Here is a 9,627-nt window from a genome sequence, read left to right as displayed (position 1 = left end):
AGTTTATTCTCATCACAGTGAAATGAAGTTAGAAATTGGTATAAAAATACAACTAGAAAACTGTAGGATAACATCGATTTGTCCTTTCTGTGTTGCCACAGGGAGCTTAGGTTTATTGGGTTTTTCCCATCACAGTGCTCCCATTCTTCTGTGTTTACTTGTAACCTCTTTATTTGTGCTCTGCTTCCCCACCCAGTGAATCACCTTTATCTCCTAATCAGACTGTTAACTTGTAAATATTGTTTTTCTCTCCTTAAGTTCTTTGCACAGTTACTTTGGAGCAATGGCCTTTTTTGCATTGATACAGGAAGACAGTTAATGTTATACTTCTGTAACTTGGGAGTTAATGAATAACATTGTAGATTCTGAATGACATTCACTCCTGGGTATCTGCTCTCTCGATTTAAGCCTCATTTGCCCTTAGTTCCTAGCACCCCAAAAGCAAAGTCCCGGAGAGGGATTGGATGGAGCCAGCCCAAGCTGTGACATTCCCAGGCATCAAAATAGGTCAGGCCAAAGTGCCACAATACTTACCTATAAGTTAAGAGCACGGTCATGGACAAATTCTGTCATGATCCAAAAAGTAACAGCTGGATTAAGAGCCTGCTAGGATTAGGAAAGATTAAACTGGCCTTGAGCACTGTAGTCTGAGGTCTATAGCGAGATGTACCCAGGAGAACCACCCTGCAAGCATAGTGTATCTCTTACTACGTCCAGACAAAAAAACTAATGTTAAGGGAAATTACACAGAAAATGGTTGTGTCTGGTTCTGGAGATCTTCGGCTGCCCGGGCTCTGCTTAGGGTTGGGGGGGATACTCAACCCGCCCCCCTTCAAGGGGCTCCAGCGAGCACAGCAAGGCATGGGGGCTGGAGACTCTGCTGAGACCAGTCTCCACATGCATGAAGGTACCGGCAGAGGAACAAAGGCATGCAGGTCCCGGGGCAGAGATCTCCAAGCCTTCTTGGATTGGGGCTGAGCATCCTCAAGCCGGATCCTCCACCTTCCAGTAGGCAGGGGTCACAACCACAAATTGCCCCCCGGCGCCGTGTAATTCCATCAAAGGCCAAGACCCAGAGACTATAAAATTCAGCTCCTGGAAGAGAACAGCACAGAGTCTCCTGCCCCCGGTCCTGGCTGTCCTTGCCAGGGCCCCTTGGAGGGGGGCAGGTAGAGTTTCCCTCCCTGCCCCAAGCAGAACCCTGGCAGCCGAAGATCTCCAGAACCAGCTACAACCATGCTGAGACCACTCTCCACACGCATGAAGGTACCGGCAGATGAACAAAGGGTCCCGGGACTGAGATCTCCAAGCCTGCTCAGATCGGGGCTGAGCATCCTCCACCCGGATCCTCCATCTTCCAGTAGGCAGGGGTCACACCCACCAACTGCCCCCTGGCGCCATGTAATTCCATCAAAGGCCAAGACCCAGAGACTATAAAACCCCGCTCCCTGAAGTGTGCGGCCTCATTTGCGGCCCTGCAACAACTTAATTATCTCATTCTTAATTTGGACAACCTGGCAGGCTACCGAATGTAATCTGCCCCACAGCAGAGTCTGGCAAACTCCCCGTGGTGTACCCAATATGCCAAATACTAATGATGGGTCTCATTCTCCTAACCCTGAAAGAACCTTGAATATGGCACTTTTTAAAATCTCAAGGAGACTTTACTGGTGCCTGCTCAAGACAATCAATGAACAACAGGATGATTGTGATTATGACACAGAAAATTATCCAATATGTAGAACCTAGGGCCACAGAGAGACCTCTATGGGCTGAATACATACCTTATATGCTTAAGGAATATCTTACATTGAACTTGAGTTCCTAGTCAGCACTGTCTGGGCCTTTGAGCCCCAATAGGGATCACTCTCAAGCACCATTTAATGTGGGCCAAAATAAAATAAAACTAAAAATATAAAATCTATATAGCATTTTTCTGGATAAAACATAGTTTAAGAATGGATAGAAAACACAAAACAAAGAAAAATCACTTAGAGATCATAAACATAAACAATGAAGATATTAGAGGCCATATGATTTAAGAAAAGTGGTATTAAGATTTATACATTCCTTGCCGACTGGTTCAGCTCTTTTGGAAAACAGTACGGACGATTCTCAAAAAATTAGAAATTGAGCTCCCATTTTACCCATCAATACCACTCCTGGAAATATATTCAGGAGAGGCAAAAAAGTACAGTCAAAATGACATCTGAACGTGTATGATCATTACTTTACTGTTCACAATAGCCAAAATTTGGGAAAAGCCCCAATGCCTGAGAACAGATGACTGGTTAAAGACACTTTGGTACATATACACAATGGAATACTTTGCAGCTGTTAGAAAAGATGAAGTCATGAAATTTACATACAAGTGGTTCTAGATGGAAAGTATCATGCTAAGTGAAATGAATCAGAAAGAGAGGGACAGATAGAAAGATTTCCCTTATCTGATGAATATAAAGTGCACAATGGAAGACGAACACCCAAGACTAGTTGAGATAATTACCAGAATGTCTGCTACATGACTTGGAAGCCAGCAGCACATGCTGGGGAAAAAGGCAGCTCATATAGAGAAGGGAATACCAAGTAAAGAAGGTTTGGAGGATTTGCTGGGGATGCGAAATGCGTGCTGAAAGTAGACTATAGACCAAATATGATGACCACTCAATACCTATATTGCAAACCACAACACCCTAAAGGAAAGAGAGAGCAAAAGGGAATGCCCTGCCACAAAGGTGTGGCCGGGTGGGGGGAACAGAGTAGGGTGGTGGGGAGAGCTACTGGGATCATTGGTGGTGGAGATAGGGCACTGGTGATGGGATGGGTACTAGATCATTGTATAACTGAAACCCAAGCATGAAAATTTGTAAGTCTACAACTGTACCTCATTGTGTTTCACTAATAAAAAAATAGAATTCATACATTCTTGGAGCGACATCTCATATTCATCATCATTGTTGCACAAGGAGTAGCACATTACGTTGGATGAAATGTAAAGTAGAAGGCAATCCATCTCCATTAAAATAAATCAGCACCCAAGTCTCAAGCTATAATAACATGCTATACAAGGGTTTAATGGCTCCATGGTGAGATACAACAATCTTCATATTCTATCTTCGAAGAAAACTTTTTTAGATAATTTTTAGCAAATTATTTATAAGAGTCAATACAAAATAAATTAGTTAGGGGATTCTTTAGGAACAGGTGTGGGTGGGAAATTCAAAATAATGGTGGTGAGAAGGTGTAATGGTGGTGGTATTGGTGTTGCAATATTGAATAATAAACTATTGTGAACAACTTTATGAAAAATTAAGAAAATATTTCACACATAAGGTGATGGCCATTGAAGATTGGATCAACAGATAAAAAAGTATCATAAAGCAATTTTACCTTCACATTTGAAAAAATTAAAAAACAAACAAGTTCTCTTGCTCTATTGTCCAAAGTTAGTGAAAAGGGTAAGCAATTAAAAATTAGGATGAACACCCTCAAAAAGCTGGAGTGGCCTTAGTAGTTTTGGACAACAAAGATTTCAGGTTGAAAAAGATTAGAAGGGACAGTGAAGGACATTTTTTATTAATCAAGGGATATGTACAGCAGGAAGAAAATGCACTCCAAAAAGTATACATACCCAATGAGGGACCAGCCAAATACCAAAAGCAACTGCTAACAGACCTTCAGAACAACAAAGTAGTAGTTAGAGACTTCAATACCACTGTATCATCCCTGGATATATCAAGAAGATTAAAACTCAGAAAGGCTATAATGACTCTGAAGGAAAAAATAGAAGAGAGAGGGCTAATAGATCTCTACAGGAGTTTATGTCCCCCTATAAAGAATACACATTCTTTTCCAGTGCATATGGAACATTCTCCAGAACAGACCATGCGCTGGGCCAGAAAGCATACCTCAACAAAATCAGGAAAATAGACATTGTATCAACTATCTTCTCAGACCACAATACGCTGAAGATAGAAGTTAATCATGTACAGATGAAGAAAACTAAATCAAACACCTGAAAATTAAACAACTCAATGTTGAACAAAGAGTAGGTCAGAAAAATAATCAAGGAAGAAAGAAAAAGATATCTGGAAACAAATAAGAATGAAGACACCAGCTATCAGAACCTGTGAGATGCAGCTAAAGCTGTGTTAAGAGGAAAACACATAGCTCTGCAAGCATTTCTCAGGAAGAAAGAAAGGGCCCACATAAACAACTTGACTTCACAGCTCAAGATCATAGAAAAGGACCAACAAAGGAAGCCCAAACCAAGCAGAAGGAAAGAGAATAAAACTTAGATCAGAAATCAATGACATGGAAACCCAAAAATCAATCTGATAGATCATTGGAAACAAGAGCTGGTTCTTCGAGAAAATGAACAAGATAGATAAACCACTAGCAAGACTCATGTAGAAAGAGAGAGATAAACCTAACAAACCAAATCAGAAATGAGAATGGGGCTATCACAACAGATACCAAAGAAATTCAGAAGATCATCAGAGACTACTTTGAAAGTATGTATGCCAAGAAATAAGAGAACCTAGAAGAAATAGATAAATTCCTGGATTCCTATAATTTCTTGAGGCTGAATCAAGAAGGTCTAGAATGCCTGAATAGTCCTATTAATATCAAGGAAATTGAAACTGTAATCAAAAGTCTTCCCCAAAACATAAGCCAGTAATTTTGTATGAACACAGTAAGAGATATATTAAATTTAAAGGTTGGCTTTTCCTGGGGACATTTTGCCATATATTCCAGACCACAATCGTCAGGCCAGATTAGTCTTTCCTAACCCCAGAAGGGTTCTTATTCAGTTACTTATTTTGGGATTCTGACAAAGTTTATTCCATGAACATGCTCTTAACTTACTATACTTTGGTGCTTAGCTTGTTCCCTTTTGATGCTAGGGTAACTTTCAGCTTTACCTGGATCCATCCAGTCCTTTTGTAAAGAACCTCATTTTGGGAGTGTTAGGAAGTAAGGACAACTAAGGCTTAATTCAGGTAAATATTACGGATGGCCAGAAGTAACTATTATTTTGCAGTCAATTAACTCCCATGCTACAAAGCATAGCATGAGCTGTCTTTCTGTGTCTATAAAAAAGGACATCGCTAAACCATACAAATGACATAATAGAAAGAGAAAAGCAATGTAGGTTTATAAGTGCTTAATAAATTTGGGTGTGCCTCAGTGGCACTGTTGTGGGAATAGCTTAATAAACCTAAACTCCCTGTGGGAGGAGCTAGGACTTCCCAATGTTATCCAACAACAAACCAATAAACAAATACAGTATATGTTATCGCTTCTCGGCCTTTTGGCTAAGATCAAGTGTAGTATCTATTTAATAATTGATAATTAATAAATATACTCAAAGTACTTGGCAAAATTCAAAAACACACTTATTATAAAAATTCTTATTAAAATGTGAATAGAGGGAACATACATTAATACAATAAAAGTAAGGACTCAGAAGAGCCTCATCTAGAGTGAATCAGCTGAAAAACTCAGTTATGTATTTTTTGTGACCAAAATCTCAAGGAGTTGGCAATGGATGACTGCCCCCTTCCCCAATCTCCCTTTTCTCCCTGGAACCTGGCAGTACACGCACACAAACTGCCTTTGGCACCATGAAAGCCATGATTCAGAGACTCACACATAATTCTTTCTGAAGAGACCTACAAGCTGGAAAAATAAATAAAATAAAATAATAAAAGTTTAAAAATCCAGTAGTTCACAACTATCATTGTCATCAGATTTTAAAACTAATCTCTTAAAATTAGTGATATGAGAATTTTCATTCTATAGAAAATATAATTTTCATATTTAAATTGGAAATACTAGACTCCTAAATATACTTTTAAAGTTCTGCGCAGAGAAATTAGGCAAGAAAATAATATTTAAAAATCCAAATTGTAAAGTGAAAGCTATTTGCATGTACTATAAAAGTATAAAGATAACCAAATGGCACTAAAAGACTGCTCAAGATTTTGAAAATATAATAACAGAGCAAAGTGGCAGGATACAAATTCTCATTATAATTTTTTAGTTTCTTTAAACAAGTTATCAAAGAACAAAAAATTAATATAAAAATCCCATTGCAATTAATTCAATAAAATAAAATACCTAGTTGGGAATATAAAAGAGATAAAAGCATATATATATACTGCAAACAATAAGGCATGTTAACAGAAACAGGAAACAAATAATTGGAAACATATCAAATATTCATTGATGGGAAGAATAAACGTTTTGAAGTTTCTATCTATTTAAAGCAATTTACAGATTCAGTGCAACTTCCATGGAAATTGACCATTGAAAATTTCAGAACTTTTCAGAACTGAACCAAAGCGTCTAAAATTTTTGTGGTTATCAAAAAAAAATTATGTATGAGTCTGAATCATGGCTTTCATGGTGCCAAAGGCAGCAGTCTATTGCCCCTGCGCCTGGCTGTCCTTGCTGGGGCCCCTTGGAGGGGGGCGGGTTGAGTTTCCCTCCCCGCATTGAGCAGAGCCCTGGAAGCCGAAGACCTCCAGAACCAGCCTAAACCATGCTGAGACCACTCTCCATATGCATGAAGGTACTGGCAGAGGAACAAAGGTATGTGGGTCCCGGGGCTGAGATCTCCAAGCCTGCTCGGATCGGGGCTGAGCATCCTCCACCCAGATCCTCCATCTTCCAGTAGGCAGGGGTCATGCCCACCAACTGCCCCCCCCCACACACACACACACCTACCCCGGCGCCGTGTAATCCCATCAACGGTCAAGACCCAGAGACTATAAAACCCAGCTCTGGGAAGCGACATCTTATTATCTCATTCTTGCTTTGGACAACATGGCAGGCTACCAAATGTAACCTGCCCCATGGCAGAGTCTGGCAAACTTCCAATGGTGTACCCAATATGCCAAATACCAGTAACAATGATTGTTCTCATTCTCCTAATCCTGAAAGAGCCTTGAATATGGCACTTTTTAAAATCTCAAGACTAGGGCAAAGGAGATGGTACTGGTGCCTGCTCGAGGCAATCCAGGAACAACAGGATGATGGTGATCATGATCGTGAATCAGAAAAGATCCAGATAATCAAAGAAATCTAGAGAACAAAGAAAACTGAAGGTGTCAAATTCATTGATTATGAATCATCATGTAAATACTAAACAAAACAATATATTGTTAGAATGCTAATAGATACTGACACCAACAGAATATAAGTGAGTATTATAACACTACACTATAAAACTTGCACTGCTGTTACTGAAGTCATTTTAAGTCTGTACCTCTTATTCACCCTGTTTTGATTTTAAAATAACAAAAATAACTTGAAATAAGTAAATCAAGAATTGGAAAATATTACTAAAAAATACATTTTTAAACCTTCGAGTCCCTATTCTCCCTGAACACTCATCTCTCTTGCTTGTCTCGTTTCTTTGCTGCCTTATTTTCATTCTGAAAAAGCCTCTTTACTTTCTTGAACACATTTCCTCTCTTTCTCCACTCTCACAACTTTATAAGTAACTTGCAGTCAATAAAAGTTACCTAAGTTCACAAAAGCAAAAAATATAAAATAATATGTGTCTTTCAAATAAAAATAAAATATGTCTTTAAATTAAAAATAAAATATGGCTTTAAATATCTTCGTTTACTCATGTTTCCACCCCCACCTCCCTTTTCATGACATTTAATTCACTGCTAATAAATTCTCTGCCTGGTTCTTGGATTATTTGCAGTGAAAGTTTGGAAAGATGCCATTTATTTTAAATGAAATTCTTAGTCTGGATTTTTCCATAGGCAGTTGATCACAGGTGAAAAGCCACTCATGGGATAAATGAAAAACCACAGAATGATTCTAATTAACGGCGAGCACATTTCTCTCTTCTGCAGCTGCCATCTAGGATTGAACAGTTCGTAATTACTCATGGAGAACATTTCATTTCTTTAACTATGGAAACCAAGCCTTCGTTTAATAACAAACTTTCTTCTCATAATAACATTGACCTCTTACATAGGTAGGTATTAGAAGAATTTACATTTCTGTAAATTTAACGAATTTATACTTTATTCTCTCTAATTCTTAGAAATGACATGAATAGATGGGAAAGATGACTGAAACAAATTGAAATAGTTAAAATGTCAAAATATTTATAAAGGAGAGAAAATGATTTTATTACAAACTATTTGAACTTAATTTTGTTCTTAATTTATTTTAAAATAAAATTATATCCTATATTAAATTTAATATAATATACATATACACATCTAAAAAGTCAAATATGCTGCTTCCATTCTAACAAAAAAATCTATCTTCTTTTACATATTAAAACTGATTTATGCTTCATAAAGGCAATCATTTTGCCATTCTTCACCATTTTATTTGCTATTTATGTTTGTATATGAACATAACACTTAGAGATCATTTTTTTTAATTGAATCACTATAAGATAGACAGTTACAAAGCTCTTTATGATTGGGTTTCAGTCATACAATGATACAACACCCATCCCTCTACCAGTGTACATTTCCCACAAACAATATCCTTCCCTCCACCATTCCCAAGTATGTCTCTATTCCTGACAATTTTCTTCTCTCTCTTAGAGATATACTTTTTTAAAAAAATTAATGTGTTCTACTGTCCTCATGGTACAGAAATTAAAATTTTAACTCTTTTATCCATATACACAATAACAACTCATGCATTTTGTCTCAAATAAATATTTTGCTGTAATTGTTAATAAGTCTTTCAGTAATTATATTATGCTTATCTTGGCTTGGCTTGGATTATTTCAGCTAGCTATTAGATAATATATCATAATTACCATAATTTTCTCATTATTTAAATTATTGTATTTAAATTATGTGAGAATACTATGCATCTAAAATATTTTCAAATAGTTTAATCAATTCATTGGTTGTTTTAAAATATTAACATAGTAATGGTTTAAAATAATATGTATACATATATTTATCTGTAAAATATTTCTTGGAACCACCTGTTCATCCTTTTACAATTCTTACTGTATACTTTCTAATTGTGTCGGCCTAGGGGCCTGAGCAATAATGCAGCAGGTAGGACATTATTTTGCAAATAATAAGAATGGATTCAACCTCTTCGATCCTGTATGATTCCACAGAGCATCTTCAGGAATAATTCCTGAGTGCATAGTCAAGAGTAAGCCCTGTGGCAAAAACAAACAAAATATGTTGACTTGATGTTTTCTTGAATCTTTGTACTCAGTTATCTTCCTATTGCAATCAATTTTTCCCTTCCAGGTTTTTATGTCTTTATTATTATTGGTTTATTTTTGAGTGGTGCAGTAGCAAGGGTGAAGATGAGTATCTACTGTTATATTCTGAGAAGTCACTCTTGGAATATATAGTTCGGGAGATTGGTAAGATTTATGCATGTCTTAATTCAGTATAAGGTGTAGCTGGTAAAGGTCTGACAGGTACTACAGAGGTTAATTTGCCTGTCTTGCATGTTGCTGATCCCATTCAATCTCAGGTCCCACATGAGATCACAAACTCTGTCAAAAGTGTTTCTTGATCATTTCATCTCCTCATTTTCTGATGGGCTTGGATGTTTTCTTCTTGTGAAGTTCAACCAGTGTCTTGTATATCCTTTAATATCAACCCT

General features: G+C 37.4%; 1 pseudogene; it reads left to right on the top strand.

The window, feature by feature from the left end:
• Positions 1 to 5,298: 5,298 nt before the first annotated feature.
• Positions 5,299 to 5,404, top strand: LOC130045619 (uncharacterized; annotated as a pseudogene).
• The last annotated feature ends 4,223 nt before the right edge of the window (positions 5,405 to 9,627 follow it).

The sequence above is a fragment of the Sorex fumeus genome, unplaced genomic scaffold (assembly GCF_029834395.1).
Source record: "Sorex fumeus unplaced genomic scaffold, SorFum_2.1 ptg000128l, whole genome shotgun sequence".
NCBI lineage: Eukaryota > Metazoa > Chordata > Mammalia > Eulipotyphla > Soricidae > Sorex > Sorex fumeus.
This window is presented reverse-complemented; position numbering and strand designations above follow the sequence as displayed.